We start from the raw sequence: 18,072 nt of genomic DNA on the forward strand, positions 1-18,072 counted from the left end.
GTTTCCACTGAGTTTCTCTGTTTTCTCTCCACAGGACTCCACAGCACTGTCCTATTTCCTCCCAGAGGCAGGAAGCAGGAGGCCGAGGCAGAGAAGGGAGTTTGTTCAGCAGGAAGTATTCCCTCCATATCTGTGGCCGCACTCTGTCACTCCTGACTGTGTGAAGTTGTTTAATCGGCGGATAAATGTGTGGGTATGAGGAGGGGAACGACAAAAGAAAAACCTGAGGTCAGTCACAGCGGGTTCTGACGGGCATTCGAACAAACCTGCTGGAAAAAGGCTCTTTTCATGTAGAGCACGTGGAAAAAGCCTAAATAAGAAAACAATTAAAGGATTTGTTTTATCTATTTAACAAGACAGATAACTCTTACATGGAGCTAAACAAAAAATGATGCTCCTGCTGTGAATCCACATTTCCAGAGAACTGTCGAAATAGAACAACCCCACTGGGAAATGTGTCACAGCGTGTGCGATTCCCTGATGGGGTGGAGCACTCTGCCAGGACGGTACCGCTGGGCATCTCTCACCTTTGCCCTCCATGTATGACAGTCAACAGTTAAACATATGGCCGCGCCGGCAGAAGCCGCGTCCGTGTTAGGTGGGAAGAGGGCAGCGCCAAGCCGCGTCTGACCACCGCCTCGCCCGAGGTCACAACGCTGGCTGGCACCTGCAGGGGGAGGCTGCGGGCTACCCTGGCAAGGTAAGAGGCACTGTTGTTCCTGGCACAGAGGGGGGGGGGGGGGACTGTCAGAGTGACCTTCACACCTCAACACCCTCAGACTACTGCTGCACCTCATGACACCAAGATGAAAAAACAGGTGAAACAAGTTAAAAGTGAAATCTCTGTGTCTTTTTTAAATATTAAATCAGCTCTACTTGCTTTATAAATACTGTGAAAAGTATGAAAGCGACTCGATCCCCAGGTAAACACTTGTGATCAGTATTCAGAAACCTGTGCCTTTAAATAATCAATCAGTCCCATTCAAAACTCCACATGCTCTGTCATGGTCCGCTAATCCCTTCACCATGTTCCACTCATGCAGCCCCGGCTGATTGATGCCCCCAGTGGGCTTTGATTCTGCAGCCTCAAACGCTCCCTGGACCCGGGCTCCACACATGGATCTGCCTGAAGGGTTCACCAGCCCAGGTGAGTGAGCTAGAGAGGCAACTGCAATGGTTCTCCACCACTCAGTCACTGGTTCCTGCAACACTGACGGTGGTCACCCTGATGCTGTGAGATGATCCGTGGGTTCGCCCCATGCCGCCATGTCTGAAGCTCCACACCAAAGCCAGAAGAGGGATTTTGACTTGGTATCTGAACTTGACCTGAATCTGTTGTCTGGCTCAATTCGGCGCTGAGTGACCATCGCCAGCTGCATGTACCTCTGACTTTTAGATCCAGAAGAAGGTGCCCTATGGTAGGCCTGACTGGGCATCACTCAGAACAGTGAGATGTGAAACTACTTGGATTTTTGTATTTGGCACTTAAAACCTCAAACATAGCTCTGTACGAGTCTCGAAACTTCAAATTAAAACTAACATCGGACATTTTTTCCTCCAAGAGAAAACTTGAGACAGCAACAAACAGAAAAAAAACACCCATTTCTCAAGGAGGCTTTTCCAGGCGTCATGGCTCGCCTCCACTTTCACATATGGCAAGAAACCCATGAAATTACAAATCTGGATTTTTGTTTGTCCAATGGCAGCCGCTGAGGGGGTCATAGCTCATGGCCCCTGTATTCCCCCTGAAACAGAGTTCACTTCGGAAAACACTCAAACTTCACTTATCTCCATGTGTGTCGGAGACGTTTTGGACTAAAGTTACAAACAGGGTAAATCCACATGACTTACAGCAGAGCAGGTAAGATCAATTCTCTGCTGGAGTCACATTGTCGGAGCGGTGTCATTTTACAGAGAAATACTCTTAACTCGTAAAACTGAGCTGCCGTATATAACTGCAGGTTTACACAGCTGACGATTACATTACTTCTTCAGGCTGAATGACTGACAATTAACCTCAGAGTTGGAAATAACACCTGAGGCAAAACGTTAGCAAAGCCCTGTACACACACACACACACACACACACACACACACACACACACACACACACACTAACACGCACACACACGCACACACTTCCTCTGGTTTGCACTGTGGAAACATCTCACCATCCATCATCATCACCTCACACTCACTCTGCTCTGACAAGTGATGGATGTATGTGGAACTTTGCAGGGGCAACAAGGTGTGACGGCCAGTGTTCCTGGAAGTTGGAGTGAATGCAAATGAAACTTTGCTGCGTGTGTGTGCTTGCTTGTGTGCATGTGTGTGTGTGTGTGTGTGTGTGTGTGTCTTAATGTGTGTGTGTGTGTTTGTTGGCTCTCCATGAAAGAGAATGTTGTCTGGATGCTGGTTTATCCTGTTACGGCTTTAACACAGCTTTTTGTCCTTCAAGGTCCCCCGGCTCAGATTTTAAATGCCATCCACGTAAACAATTACATTTATCCCAAGGTTACATCTCCGCTGTCATAACAGCCGCGGCACGCTCTCCAAAAAGCACTACCTCGTTCTTAAAGACCCCCGAAAATCAGTCGGTAATCCCTTTCATGACTGCCGCGCATCTGCATCCCGACAAAAACAACATCACACACGGACTCCTCCGCCGACTGCTTCTCTCGTCACCTCTTTGTTGCAACAGCAGCGGCGGGATAATTAGTTATTTTTTTCAGCAATTCCCCAGCGCGGGCCTGTGTGATCCAGGAGAGTGGTTGGAGACGAGGTGCAGTAAGACAAGGCCCATCATGTTCAGCCAGAAACGGTGACACATCTAAGAGGAGGGAGAACTCAGACTCTGTCAGATGGAATCTGTGCTGATCTGCGACCCCAGTCAGGCTGCGGCACTTTGAGCCGGATGCCTGACGCGTACACACACACACACCGCCGACTTCAACGTGAGCACACACATATTTTAATGGCAGCATTTGATAGGAGGATCAATTACTGTCAACACATCTTGGATCAGTGAGTTTTCATCCGACTTGACTTTGGGAAAATAAAAAAATGCCTCTGCGCGATTCGCACTTTGATTAAAGTGAAAAACAAAAGGGCATCGTGTGCAACACTTTCAAACTGCAGACTATTTAAAAAAAACTGAAAAGATCAACCGACAAAATGTCAGGATGAGCGATGGATGAGTCCTGGAGAAACAAAGAAATAACAGTGGTGGTTTGTCTACACACTAGAACAACTTCTTTGCTGCCACACAAGCACCACCAGTGAAAATGAAATGTGCTTTTTTTATTTTAGGTCTTTAATTCCCGAGTTGCATCAGTGTACTGGTGAGAAACAGACAAAGGAATCACATGTTTGACAAGTGAGGGACCAACTGCCTGTCCATCACTCTCCTGTCGGCCAAGAGTGATGGACGAGTGACAGACAAGCTGACGGCTCGGAGCGCCCACGGCACTTTTTCTCAGAATCCCGACCGACTGGACTCAGATCAGTGATGTAGCGAGCGCACCATGATCAATGACGCGTCTCGTGGGAAACGCTTGTTACCCGCCGCACTCGTGTGAGAAACAACATTTCATCGCATCACCTTATCAAAGTGCTGAGCAATCACAGACCCCGATGTAACACCAGCGCCAAACACGGGGGTTGATATTAAGAATACAGTTTCTAATTAAACTGCCCCAGCACATTCATCAAGCTGTCACAGGGTAATGGATGAACTCCGAGAGGTCTGAGGCCTTTTTACTTTATTTTTTTAAAAGCGTCTGCTGGAACAAGCGCGGAGACCTGTCATCTGTTCTGAGAGCAGCCTCGGCTTCCACAGCAGCCCCGGGACCCTTTCAGGTCATGTTTGCCTTCGATAGCAGCAGCGGAGGATGGGAACGAGAGGAGGGGGTTGCAGTTGACCGAAAAAAAGTACTAAGAGCAATAACTTCACATCATTACCCCCAAAAATCCACTTTGTTCCTATCAAATTCCACGTCGAGCTCGAGCAGAAAATCTAATCCCCAAAATTAGGGGACAGGGGTTTCAGAAAGGAGACAAAATGTTTTCCCTATCCTCTCTGACCATGTGTTTGCGTCCCAGTCCCAGCTCAATATTCTTTTGTGAGGGCTCAGAGGTTTACAATTCGTCCAGAGGGCAGCCATCAAAACTGTTTTTAGTCAAGTCATGAAACGAGACGTCCACTTAGTTTCACGGGTCGATAGGAGGCCGCTCCATTAGGAGAGCAATTATACACAGACCTTTGATTCATGTGACACGGCTGTTGTGTGTGTGTGTGTGAGAACACAAGCTACATGTGGATGAACATGCTGAAGCTGGACTCAGGGAAAAAATAATAGATCAATACTTTGGAGCAGTTTAGACGGACTCGGCTGAGTAATTAATTGGCATGTGTGTGGACTGTATGGGCTACTGTGTGTGTTTGTGTGTGTGTGTGTGTGTGTGTGTGTGTGTGTGTGTGTGTGTGTGTGTGTGTGTGTGTTGGTCTCGATTCGGGAACAGATCGGTGGCTGTGGTTTGTGATTCACCTCGACGCTGGAGGTCTGCATGACTCTGAGTCTGACACATTCAGATGTTCAGTCTCCCAGAGTCAGAACCCTTCAGCCACAGTTCAAAGCTGAGTTCAGGATCAAAGGAAAGAAAAACTGTGTGTTTCACATTATATTTGCAATACGACCAGTCCAAAGTGTAACTTTAGTGTAACTGCGATTTGGCTGAAGTGACTCTCCCTGTAAAACATGCATCGAGAAAGCGTTGAACACACACACACACACACACACACACACACACACAGACATCAGAAACACACACACCCAAACGGCATACAGATTATCTTGATAATACTAAGTTATCTAGGTAGCTATCAGGCAAGACTCTAGTAGAAGCACAAGGTACAGGATGAAACTGACAGGTAAACAGAGCTGATACAACAATTAACAGAGCTTTTGACCAAGTGTGTGTGTGTGATAGAGAGACAGAGAGAGAGAGAGAGAGAGAGAGAGAGAGAGAGAGAGAGAGAGAGCTGAAATACCAATAACCCTCGGATATCATTATTTCAGAGGGCAACAAAAGACCTTTTACTTCTAGAGAAAGGCTGCTGCTTGTTGACATACTATACTGCAGCTATTAGATTGGACTGCCATAAAAACCTCTTTCGTGGCAGGAGGAGGAGAAGTGCATTGTGGGACAATATGAGCCGACTGAATGGGAAAGAGGAAGAAATTAAAACCATGCAGAACTTTAAAGGCTTATTTATGAACTCTCTGTCTGGCTTGTATTTTTTTCCTCGGCTGTAAAAGTGTTTATTACCTTGACCAGATCACAGTGTAAATACAGACTGGTTCTGGATGACACGCTTAAGACTTCAAGTGGAGAAACTGCTGCAAGCAAAACTAAGATTCATATATTTTGGTCATGATGCCCAAAAATAATTTCTGCTTTTCATTTTACAGATCATTTTGCAACTAGTTCAAAGCTCTGATGTTTGGTGCAGATGTTGATGACTAAACAGTCTCTGCTTCAGAGGAAGGGTTACACATTAAAGATGCCCAAACACAGAACAAACAGCATTTCTGATCACAAAGAATGAGAGAATCATTAAAATTACGATGCACTTCAATAGATGTGAATATTCAGCTCTATTCAGGAGGTTATGTTTTCACCCCCGTCCGTTTGTTGGTTTGTTTGTTTGTTTGTTTTTAAGCAAGATTACGCAAAAACCTCTGGACGGAGAACCCATAAAATGTTGCCATCTGGGGCATCTCACACATGAACATTGACAGCAAACATTAACATCTACATTACGAATGCAAAGATGACAACACAACCACACAAGTCACAACACAACCTACAAAAGCCCCACAACGCGAACTAAACCACAACGGAAGGGAGCGACAATGGACAAGATCTGTTGCTCACCTCCGACGTGGCTGTGGTTGTGTTGTCACTTTTGCATTTGTGTTTCCCGTTAATGCCCATGTGTTATATCACAGCCAGAGTTTCAACATATTCACCGTTTTCCCGGGGAAAGATTCAGGGATCTTGTTGGAATACAATCAGGCGTAATAAGGGAACTGACACTTGATGATGAGTGTGTGAAATCTGCTGCAGCTTGATTAGATTTAAGTGAACTGTGGGGCCCTGGTGGAGCGATGCGTCAGTGTAGTTTTGTTACATTTTCAACTAAATTATACCAAAAATCTTAATTGAATCCCAAACATGGTATTGAACTATGAACACGAGAGTAGTTTAGCAAGATGAGTTCATTCCAACGACCATCGTTTGCCTTGCCTGACCACAAACAGAAAATTCCAACAAAACAATGTAATTACACGATTATTAAATATACAATAAACGAAGCAGTGAAAAACCGCAGTGATTCATGAGGAACAATAAGACACGCAGCACCACTTCCATTAAATGATTAATGCTATCAAAGGCAATAATACAGCCGGGTGCAGGCACAATGTTTTCCTTTTTTCCCTTCACTTGTTTGATGTGAGACTGGATTGAGACCAGCGAGGTGCATTCCAGAGGCAGTCGGAGGATTAATCATGCATTCCTCATCGCATCCAGCCTCTCGCTCCCAGGAGTGCCGCTCGCTTCATTAAAATCCTGAAGGGGATTTCCGTGGAAAAATTATTTTGGCTGTGCAGTAATTACAACGAGACATAAAAACCATAGAGATACAAGCGGTTTATTTAATAGTGAAATGATAGGTGTCTGTAGAAATGGGTTGCTAAGCTATGCCATTATCTTAACATTGCCTCCAGATGATACAAACTCGATGGAGCTAAACAGGCGGCAAAACTACGACTGTGGCAAGTTCTCGTCCGTGTGAACAAACTTGGACAAATCATGAAGCAACGACTCCTTTTACCTAGATTCAAACTGATCTGGGCACGGAGAGCAGAACGACTTGATCATAGATATATATATATAAGGCTAGATGTCTCCTCCGATTTTCTGGCCAACGGAGTCGAACGTCCGCAAATGGCGGCCATCTTGCTTCAGGGGGCTCACTCACCCATAACATTGTGTTGGTAGTGGTACATGTACTTTTTTTTAAAAAGAAAAGAAAATAATTATTGATGTATATTTGTAAAGGGAAATCTTGTACCTATTTAAGAACACTTACATTTTTTAGAAAATAACATAATTATTCATAAGTATGCAGTGTCATAACTACATCTCTGACGTTTATAAAAAACCAAACCGTTTAAAAATCGGTTGAAAATTGAACAAGTTATGGTTATTTAAAAAGTACGTACTATTACATCACAATTTTATGGGTGAGCGAGCCCCCTGAGGCAAGATGGCCGCCATGTACGGACGTTGGACTCCATTGGCCGGGACATCTAGCCTTATATATATATCTATGGACTTGATTCTGATGCTTGGTTGTGATGTCTGGGAAAACAGGACTCAGATCAGCCAAAACAAACCTCGTAATGTGCAGCCCATACAAGCTGTGTACAGTAAATCTGACTGTGGATAAAACAGGGCGTCTGAGAAAATTACATCTTGCAGCCAGGTGAACTGAACTGAACTTGCCACGGCCCCCGTAATTGAACAAAAGTCTGCAGTCTAATGAAAAGAGGCGGCGGACAGACCCCCGTCGTGTGTTAACTGCTCTTTGTGGGTGGCTGGCTGGTGGAGGAGGAGCCGTCTCCATCGCCAGCGGGCTGCCATCCGCCGGGAGGGCCTGCGGGGGGGGGGGGGCATAGAGCGGCACGAGAGAGTCACCCCGAGTCCCGCTGCGCTCCACGGGCCGACGGTGCTCAGCCATCCACAGCTAGCCGGAGAGATAATGGATGGCATTGGATGACAGCTCTCCGAGGAGCAGACCCCTCTTTACTACAGGAGACAATAAAGGGAGGCTGGAGGGAGAGCAGGATGTACGATCTGCAGTTTCTTTTGTCGGAGCGGGTGAGCTTAGAGGAGAGTGGAGGGGATCTTTGGAGCAGATGTGCTATCTGTTGCATTTTAAGCAGAAGCGCAGACGCTACCACACATGTCACAATCAACACGTTACACCGGGAGTCTTGATTCGAGCTGTCAAAACAGAAAACCGTGGACCACACATCAGAACGAGTCCATCTCGTTTGCCTGAGAAGAGACTTGAGCATCACTATCAGTCACTTTCAATTATCATGTCAGTATGTCGCTGCGGGAGAACCCATACTTTGCCTCACAGGGGAAATAACATTTAAAGCAAATTATAGGGACTTTTTTTTGTAACTATGCTAATATCTTCCCGAGGCTGCCAACAGCATAAGCCTCGCAGAGCTCCCGAGCATATGTCAGAGGCAGAAGACCTCTCATATTAAATTAATGAGAGAAGCTATTGGCCTATCATTTGTCAAGCACCCCCCCCCCCACACACTCCACGCCGCTGCCACGGTTTATTTTGAATCCTAAATCAAGCTCCAACAAGTCTGCATAATGAGACGTTTAGGTTCAGGCCTGTCCCGACATCTCTAACGACGTCTGGGCAGGTTCTCAGGTTGTTTGGCCTGAAGCTGAAGACAAGTGAAACCTGCTGTACGCTTCCTCTAGCTGGTTCACTTGTTCACCACAGATTACTAATGGTGATGCTCCGGCAATATCTATAAAAAGATAAGCACTGACTTCGGCGCTGCGGCTTCTGTGGAATTGATGTGGAAGTCTCCGTACCGTAGGCAACGTGTGTGTGTGCAGAATCGCGTGTGTGTGTGTGGATGTGTAGCACTTTCCGGGGATTATCACTCGCCGCTCAGATTAAAGTTATTTTTAAGACTGTGCATTTCTTCACAACGGCCACGTTTGATCAACGGCTCGACTCGATTTTGGCTCCGTAATCTCCTTAGCGGCTAGAAAGAGCACATCGGAGCGGCTTTAGCCAAGTTCCAATAAGTAGCACGTAACACAAAGCCCCAGAACTTGTGTTGTGAGGCGAGCAGCGCAGGTGGCCGTCTATCATTGCACATGCACCCCAGGTGACAGGACCATCTGCTGCTCCTTCCTCCCTGGCAGAGTCTTCCTTACATATGTAGATGAAGAGGATTGGACAGTTGACAAAGGAAAGATGTGACTTATTTTTTCCTCCACTGCTCCTTATGGGATGTTATTATCATGTTCTGATTCGCTAAATCCAAACACCGTCAATCTGCATCATCCCCTTCGCATGGTATGCTGTACTTGTTACATCATAATAATGACAAGCCATTTCCTTCTGCAGAAGAATTCACTCAGGCGTCCTCGCCCTTCTCCCCTGGGGCCGTGTCCCCCCCCCCCCCCGCCTTCAGACAACATGGCAGTGACAGAGACAATAAATAAACAAGCGGCTAAATAAATAACCCTCTCAATTTTATGATGCTCTCTCGCTTTTTGCCCTCCAGCCGCTTCTACAGACATCTGTGCTCCTGTAACAATGTGCTGGTGGCAGTTAAGCAGCCGAGCTACAAGGACAAGGTCGACCCGGGTGAGAGGCGCTTCGTCAAGGCCGGGGGAGAGTGAAGCGATATCGGAAAGAGGCAAGTGTGATGGCCGCTCGGTGAGGATCCAGCTTCGCTCGAGGCAGAAAAAGTTAATTTAACAAAGGTTTTCATTTTATACGTCCAAGTTGGGCGGGTTGGATTACGTTGTTTCACAGAGTTGGGTGATAGCGGTATCAAATTTGCGCAGTAACAAAGCATAATCACAATTACCAAGAACTCATGAATAATAAACAGGTTCAAATCAGCGAGATACGCCACGGATGACTGCTAAACTCATTAAAATCACAACGCATGCATTCACATCCTCACGAGACCTACTGTACAATAGTGTAAAATGAATTCTGTTGCAGAGTTCTGGTAAAGGCGAAGACTTGTGTTCTGTTCTAGATTTTTTTTTTTTTTGCACCCCCTTGGCATTAAGACTTCCATCTCCTCTTGTGCTTCCAAAAAGTTTCATCATCAGTTAGAACAATGCATGTTTCAGAACACAGGGCTGGCTGAGCGGAAACAGAGGAGAGAGTGAGAGGAAGAAAGACAGAGACGTAGAGGGAGAGATGGAAGAGTGGAGCCAAACAAAGGTTCAACTTTTGTATCTGGGAGGCAGATTTTGTCCCAGTTGTCTTAAGTGATGAGAGAAAAGAAGGAGGAGGAGGAGGTGGAGGAGGAGGAGGAGGAGGAGGAGGAGGAGTGAAGATGAAGGGAACGGGAAGGCCGCTGCTAGGTGGTGACGTCAGTGCACAGGTTTAACTGGTTGTCCACCATCGTGCACACAGTGTCACGCAGAGTGGCGGTAAATGGTAGTCAAAGGAGCCACGTGAGGCCAATCAAGGAGCTGCTCAAGTACATGTTAGTGTTTGTGTGTGTGTGTGTGTGTGTGTGTGTGTGTGTGTGTGTGTATGTGTTCCCCTGAAACCCCACGAGGACGTTTTATCTGAGGAACCACTATCAAAGCTGTTTTAATTAATATATTTGTATTAGGTTGCTTGTAAACTCAACTGTGGTAATAAACACGTATAACGGTGCATTAACCACAAAGTGCTTCATATAATTGAAAAATGTTGTCCTAGGTAACAATTAGACGCATATAAGCAATTCATTGTTTTAGTAGTTTATCCAGGGGAAATAAAAACGGAGCATTTATTCAGTGTAGTTTGTCAGATGTGAGGATTAAGTCTGTTTTTAATCTCTTTTTAACTCACACAAAAACATTAAAATATGTCACCTCGGGTTCTGGGGACTGAGACGCTGTTTTTTTTAGTTTAGTCACATTTTACAGGATTAACAATTAATCAGTTAATCAGAGAAAAATAATCTGCAGATTATTATTTCAGTTTTTTTTATTCAATCAGTGGTGTTTTTTCAGCGTAATTACAAAAACCACCATGAAACAAATCCACAGAGCCGAGAACACATAATCCATAATGACTGAACAGGCTGAAATATCTGCAGCATTACTTATTGGTATGAAAAGGTTGCTGAGGGTACTGAAGGTATCATGGATGTTATGGGTACTGCAGATGTGATTCTTTTTTTATTTCTTTGTAGCCTAATGACAAACTAAAAAATATAAGAAGAAGGAGTAAAAGGTAGGTAAGTACTGAGAGTTGTAAAATGTTAGTGATTTTGGTATCAACTACTGAATCTGGATATATGGTCACATGAAGCGTTTCCCCACTGGAGCATTGAGATGTTGAACTGTTCCCCTTTGTCTGCTGTGTCTCTCATCTCTGACACAACACACACACACACACACACACACACACACACACACACAACAGTAATTCAGACAAAGAAAGTAAAACAAATCAAACCTCATTCCCCATTTAAACAGCCGGGGGAAACTATGAACAACCCCACTGACGCAGATAAATCCTTATATTGATTTCTGAGACAACTTTATATTTCAGTTAACACACAACAATCAATTGTTGCTGTCCGCCCTCCGAGAGTATTAATTGCGCCGAGAGGTGAAAATAACCCGACGTGTGAAAGTGGGGTTCAGACTGGACGGCTGCAGTGCGACTGTATTGACCGGCTCGTCCGTTTCCCAGTGCTGCCATTTTAGATTTCAGTGTAATTACAGGCTCGCTGGGCAATCTGGGCCATTGACCGCCTCCTTCGAGCAAACAACTCCCTCCAGGCTGGGGGTTGCTGCTGCTGGCTGCTACAGGCAGAACGGCAGGGACATGAAACTGTGAAAGGTTGGAGACAGAGATGTCTCTTTGCAACAACAAAAACACGCATGTGCTCACCTCCAGTCAGGGCAAGAGGTGAAAGGAATTAGAAAGTCTAAGTGCCCGCAGAGGATTGATGGATTTGCTGCACGTGACAGTTTGATTGGCGGAGTTGTCTAGTTTTGGACATTTACTGCTCTTTGCATCCGCTGGCAGGACGTGGAGCAGCTTTGATCAGCTGTCGGGGAAGAAACAGTGGTGGAAGAATGGGTGTGCACAAGCCGTCATTGTCACAGGCAAACAACAAAAGTTTTCAGTGGCCGATCCACATTTATACTGTGAAAAGCACACATTGGAATCAATTTAAAAAAGAGAGATTGTGCAATAATCCTGCAAAACAAATCAGATTATGCTGCATGGTTGTAAAATGTAATCTCATCATAATTAAGTGAGATACCTAAATTCGTTCTGCTACGTAGTAATGCAGTGTTTGATTTTAAAAACCTAATACTAATAATAAAATAACAACATTTTGAAAAAAAAAACATTTACGTACATGAGTATATAAACTGGCAGGTTTGACATGTTAAATACTTCATATTTAAATGCATATTGTATAAAACTATGGGTTACATTTATTATGCAATGGAAATAAGTTGCTTATTATAATGCTGTTGTTATTTGTTTGTTCCTACCAGTACACAATAAGTGTGACATATACCATGAAATTAAATATCCCGTATGTATAGAGAAGGTTGTTGTGCATGTGGTAAATAAAAAGAGCATTTCCATGTTCATCTCTATATCTGGGGCATCCGGTGGAGTTTTATCATCTATAATTCATCTGTTTGAAAACTTGTGTGTATTGTCTTATTTATATTTGAATCCATTACAAATCGCTTAATGAGCTGTATAATCTCAATGGACTGAGGATATGATTCTGCCAGTGGGCCTTCGGTAAAACAGTGTCGCTAGATTAAAGCTTGGGTTGGTGATACTGGAAAAACTAGCAAGAGCAGGTTACCCTTAACGAATGAACGCGCACAGGCAGACAATTGGTAGAAGTCGACTCCTCCGTGACTTTTCCAAGAGAAGTAAGATCAGCCTCCTGCATCATAGGACCCTATTCCCCTCTTGCTGCCACTATGTCCTTCTGTGTGCCATGTAACACAACAGCCTCAGCGCTGTGGAAGCTATCCCTTTTTACACAAACATCGATTTGGCCGTGTGATGGAATCCACTGCCGGTGAAAAAGGCTGAAAAATGTTTCCCATTCCGTGTTCCTACCTTTTATATAAAACGTGTTATATCGAGAGCAGGATCTAAAGGTGGGATAAAGGTGTAGCATTCCTCCCCTGGACAGGCTGTAAAGGGTAGAGATTGGACCTTTTTATTTCAATGTTCTCATCAGGAAGGAGCCGGCCGGTGGGAAAAAAAAGACCATGTTGTGCGGGTAACTAATGGGACCACCGGAGGACTTGAAATGCAATATCGCAGCAGCGCCGCAGCCTCTCTCTGCTTGTGTAGATGCTTTAGGAAGGTCATAAACAACACACATAAACGTACGCCTAAACGACTTCCACTTTCCCCCCCAATTCAATTCATTTTGAACAGAAAAAACCCCACAAAGAATAATGTCCTGTTGCCTCTGTGACTTGCAGGGTCCTCCACTAATCTTTGCATTAATCAATAAAGTATGTGAGGCTGGAGCAGGAGCAGAATACATCTACATGGAAAGTGTCAGTAGGGTCAGCTCCCATCTATGTGCTTTAATAGGTGCCAAGGGGGGGGGTCTGCGACAGCTAATGGCCCTGTTTGTCGTTTATTCCTTTCTGTCACCCGGCGGAATGCATGGCCGTGAATGTAAAGTCACATGAAGACACCCTTTGTAGGCGACAGGTGTGGTACAGATCATTCATTTCACTGTGTTTGCTGTGGTGATGTATGGTCTGCGTGTTCAAGAACATAATAGTGGAAGAATATTAGAAAAAACATCACATCTCTATTACCTGGAACTCTTGGTCCAACTACTGACAACAGGAAAAGGAAAAACTGAACAAACCATCGTATTTCACCCTAGAAACAGTCACTTGTGTCATTTTATCGATGACCTATATGGGAATTCACATTCCTTACAGGTCAGAGGAGAATGTTTAGCCGAACAACAGCAACTCTAAAACTGTGCAGACAAACTTATTTTGTCTTTAATGAGACCTGAACCTAGTTCTCCAGCTTAATAATGAGGCCACCGCTCACATTCTGCAAAATCATCCTTTATTACGGATATGTTTTTATAGCAGATCTGCGGTTACCTTCTCTATTTCTGGAATCCACATTAACAGACAAAATACTACCCCCGGACTTCCGTGCTGTCTCTTCCTTTCTCCGAGCAGCCGGACGTCTTACCTTGGCAGAATGAGCCTGACAGGGCACAACACACAGCTCCCCTAATGAGCTGAGCTCAGGGCTGTTTGGCTCCTCTCCCTGTCAGCACGTACACTGGGGGAGAATACACATGGCAGCACAAAGATGCACCTGACCTGTTTGTTACGGCCACTACCTTCAACTTATAGCAAACAGCATGACCCTGTTTGAGTCTGGGGAAAAGTGCCCCGGGTGAAAGAGTACATTGGATCGTACTCGCAGAAGTAACATAAAGTTAAACTTCACGTTTGTCACACAGTATCCAGGTCAATAGAAATCCAAGCTGTAGTTCCACTTTTTATTAATTGCAGAATTAATTCTCGATCATTTAAACAAGGCAGATCATAAGATAAGTCATAATTGTTAAAATATAACATTCAACTTTCACAACTTCTCCATTAAATTTATGGGCCTTTAAAAGTTAAAGCTGAAATTGTGATTTTTATAGGGAAGAATCCAAATTTATGATGTGGGAACTTCATCAGACAAGAAGTCGTCCAACACACACAGCATATTCAACCAATCAAACAAAAACGACCCAAAAAAAGAGCCACATGTGAGGGAGCCCTCTCCCAGGCCGGACAGGAGAGCAACAGATGCCGTGTGGAGCTGAACACATCAACAAAATTACAATATTCTCAAATGTATTCCTCCATCTAATCAAATCAACAAGAGAGCCTCGACTGTGAATAGATTCACTCGACAAAACCTACTTTGCTTTTATGCCAGGGACATTTCAACAGCCTGAGAACAGACTCAATTCTCAAATAATCATCAGATGAAATGCTGATATAACCTTGACTGAGATTTACTACATTTTTTTGTACAAATCTGGGCCAAAATGAAAGAAATAATTAATACCACAATTGGACCAGGGGATGAAATACAAATCCCAATGTGTCTTCTCCATTATACCCCATTGTTGTGAAATAAATGGATTTGACGAGCCTTCCCAGAGCTTTTCATTGTGCTCACCAGTGGAAACGCTCACATAAATGGGAGCTGTGTTTAACTGCTTCTGTCAGCAGATCGTGGCTGAGAAAGAAATAGAGTTCTCCAGATGACAAAAAAAAAAGTACAAAAACGTGTTTCTGAGAAAATTGAAGGCCGAGGATTTAGGAAGAAAAAAAAGAATCCTCGGTTTGCTTTGTTGCATTTTCTCGAAGTCGAACGATCACTGTCCTGTGCAGCCGGGCTGGAAAAGTTAGATTTCCACACCTCGGGTGAATTGAATCTCTTTTTCTTCTGCAAATGGTTTCAAGAGAGACAGAGGAGTCCTGCAGAGAACCACATAATAACATGGTGGCCTGCTCGTCAGAGGGATGCCCATGTCTGTCTGGACCGCTGCGCATGATGTCACCGGTGAAACTTTCCCAAAAGCCTCTGTGCGGCACATCTGGGACATGTTAGTGCGGTGAGAAAAGCAGGATATTAGGACTTGATACCTCATCTTACCCCTCAAACCTTTCAGTACCATGTACACAATACTGGACATCTATACAAAAAAAATCATTGTGGTATCCATGACTTCATTTCCCTCGTGAAAGAGACATAAACGCACGTCGCCATCATTGTGGCAGGCATAAAATTGGACTACTTAGTCTGTAGAAGTGGCCGCTAACTCCCTGCACACGCGCACATATTCTGCAAATAGGAATGCTGGTTTATGAGGGACGAGGCGGCGAGGGACAGAGTGGGGTTTGTGTGACAGTGGGGATCTGAGCGGTGCGGATCTCTGGCTGGGAGAGACATGACTTCAAAGCAGCCGGGATCAATGATGCTGTTTGCTATTGATCCCCTCCACCTCGCAAGAGAGTACAATCCATCAATAGGGCTCAGCGGTGGGCTGGAGACGGATTAGGCACTCAGCTTTAATCTAAGTCCATTTACTACATTTGAGCTAAATCCCCTTTGTAATGAGATGTATGGTATTCATTTAGGTGTTGGACAGAATTCCTGCATTGTCCACGTGTTAAAGGTAGAAAGAGGGAATAAAACAAAAGGACTGTGGGAGTGCACGATGGGATGAAAAGATGAAAAGTTAAATCTGAACTATTATGTTAGGATGTGCAGTTCAGCCTCGACTAAAGAGGAAGGACAAGATGGACTGTGAAGGACAGCAATGCTACAATCCTCTCCTTTCCACAACTTCAGGGTTTAGGACACTTTAACAAAGACCTAAGTGGCAATGTTCAAAATTCAAGCCAAGACTGATCGGAAAAGGCTTTAAAATCCAACTCATGAAAGAAGAAAATCTCTATATTTTCTAATAAATTCATCCACTGCCTCTCCTCCCCGGGCATGTTTAAGCAGCAGACCCGTTGTGTTGGTTTAATTCCATTTCTAAGGTGTAGGAAGAGGGCAATGCGTCTCGTGGTGATGGGTTCAACACTCAAGCCATTAAGAGGTCACATCGGCATATGTGAGGTTATCCTGTTATTTTATTCTCTGCCCCGAGCATAAAAAAGAAAATCCACCCTGCACTGTTTTATGACCTGCGCTCGCGGTATAAGAATGGATCCTAGCCAATTACTGCCCCCTATTCACCACAGATATCTTTCACAGCATTCTGAATAAACCATACATGTGTTACGTAACCGGGGTTGAAAGAAATGCTTGGCAAGCAAGCCCTTCGATAAAAGCTACTTTTGTTATGTGTGGTAAGACTTTATTGTGCGATCTATCCCTTTTTCCCCCCACGAGGAAGCACTTCCAGTTGGCGCTCCATCTGTTTACCACTGGGTTTCCGTTAGCGAAGCTTTCTCTTGAAACGACTGGACTCTGCTAGCCTCGGAGACCACGCATATGTTATAGATTACAATGGAAATGGCAGCTGCCGCTACACTGTGGGCAGCAGCGGGAGCGAGCACTCTGGATGTTTTGTCCATAATCCGGGCATTCGAGTAAGTTGGCACGAAAACAGGAGGCCCGGAAAAAATATAAAAATTCAAGGGAAAACCTCAGTGATTGATTATAAACAACCCACCGAACCTTGAGATCTCTCTGGAGAAACAAACAAACTTCAATTTGAGGCTCATAATCAGGGTTCTATTAGTCATCTGTCAACGGTATGTGGGAGGAAGAGAGACCACAGAGGGTAGAATGTGGCTCTGGTGTTAGTGGCCACAGGGACTCTTAATAGCAGCTATCAGGGCTGGGCTGGATGGCAGCCGGCTGCCTCTGTCTCTCCTATTGATCAGACTTGGGGTCTATGATTGCCAGGAATAGCAGTTGATTCCAGAAGTTATTAGCGATGCCGGCCTCCCACTGAATCCAAATGGAAACGCCTCCTGTCTCTGGTGAAGAGGGAGAGAACTACTCGCACAGAGGAGGCAGATAACAATGAAAAGGAAGATAACAAATGTGAATGCAGCAATTTTAAATTAAATATAGTGGTGACAGTCTTCAGTTTGCATTATGTGTGAATAGCAGGGCTGCATGACTAAAAAATATGTCCTTAGAAAAAGGGTTGCAGCTTTAACCTATAGGCCGACTATAATGTATTTGTAGGTACATTATACTACTGCTGGTTTAATTTGGGTCACAAGTCTCTGGCACCTTTATTTTGTAGGTCTAAGATTGAAACCCCTGCTGTAGGTCACACCAGCAGGTGTAGACAAAACACCTAGAGGGTCATTCGAGTCAGAGGATTTGTTGCAACACAAACACACAAAAGCACACATCCATAAACACAAACCCAACTGGAAACATGAAATGGTCTCCGCAAGTCACTGGGGTAAAGAGAGCCAAACAAGCTCGGAATGCTTTGTGGGCAGCAGCTGTGCAAAGGTGATAGTTAATGTATTTAGCCGACAGAGATAATGAAGTAAATATAAACAGCAGTGAGGTGACACGGCGCTTACTTGCATTTGAGAAATGAATAAACACAGTGATAAGCCCGTCAAATCCCCCCCGAGATTTACCATTTGACATTCAACGAGAGGAGAGCCTCTAAATATAACAAAGCCCCATTACTTT

The 18,072-nt window shown here is 44.6% G+C and overlaps 1 protein-coding gene across 2 annotated transcripts in view; it reads right to left on the reverse strand.

The window, feature by feature from the left end:
• The window catches only part of sash1a (SAM and SH3 domain containing 1a), a 149,921-nt gene that overhangs the window by 82,290 nt on the left and 49,559 nt on the right, over positions 1-18,072 (reverse strand). The window lies entirely within an intron of this gene.

Source organism: Pleuronectes platessa, chromosome 17 (genome assembly GCF_947347685.1).
Source record: "Pleuronectes platessa chromosome 17, fPlePla1.1, whole genome shotgun sequence".
In the NCBI taxonomy this organism is placed as follows: domain Eukaryota; kingdom Metazoa; phylum Chordata; class Actinopteri; order Pleuronectiformes; family Pleuronectidae; genus Pleuronectes; species Pleuronectes platessa.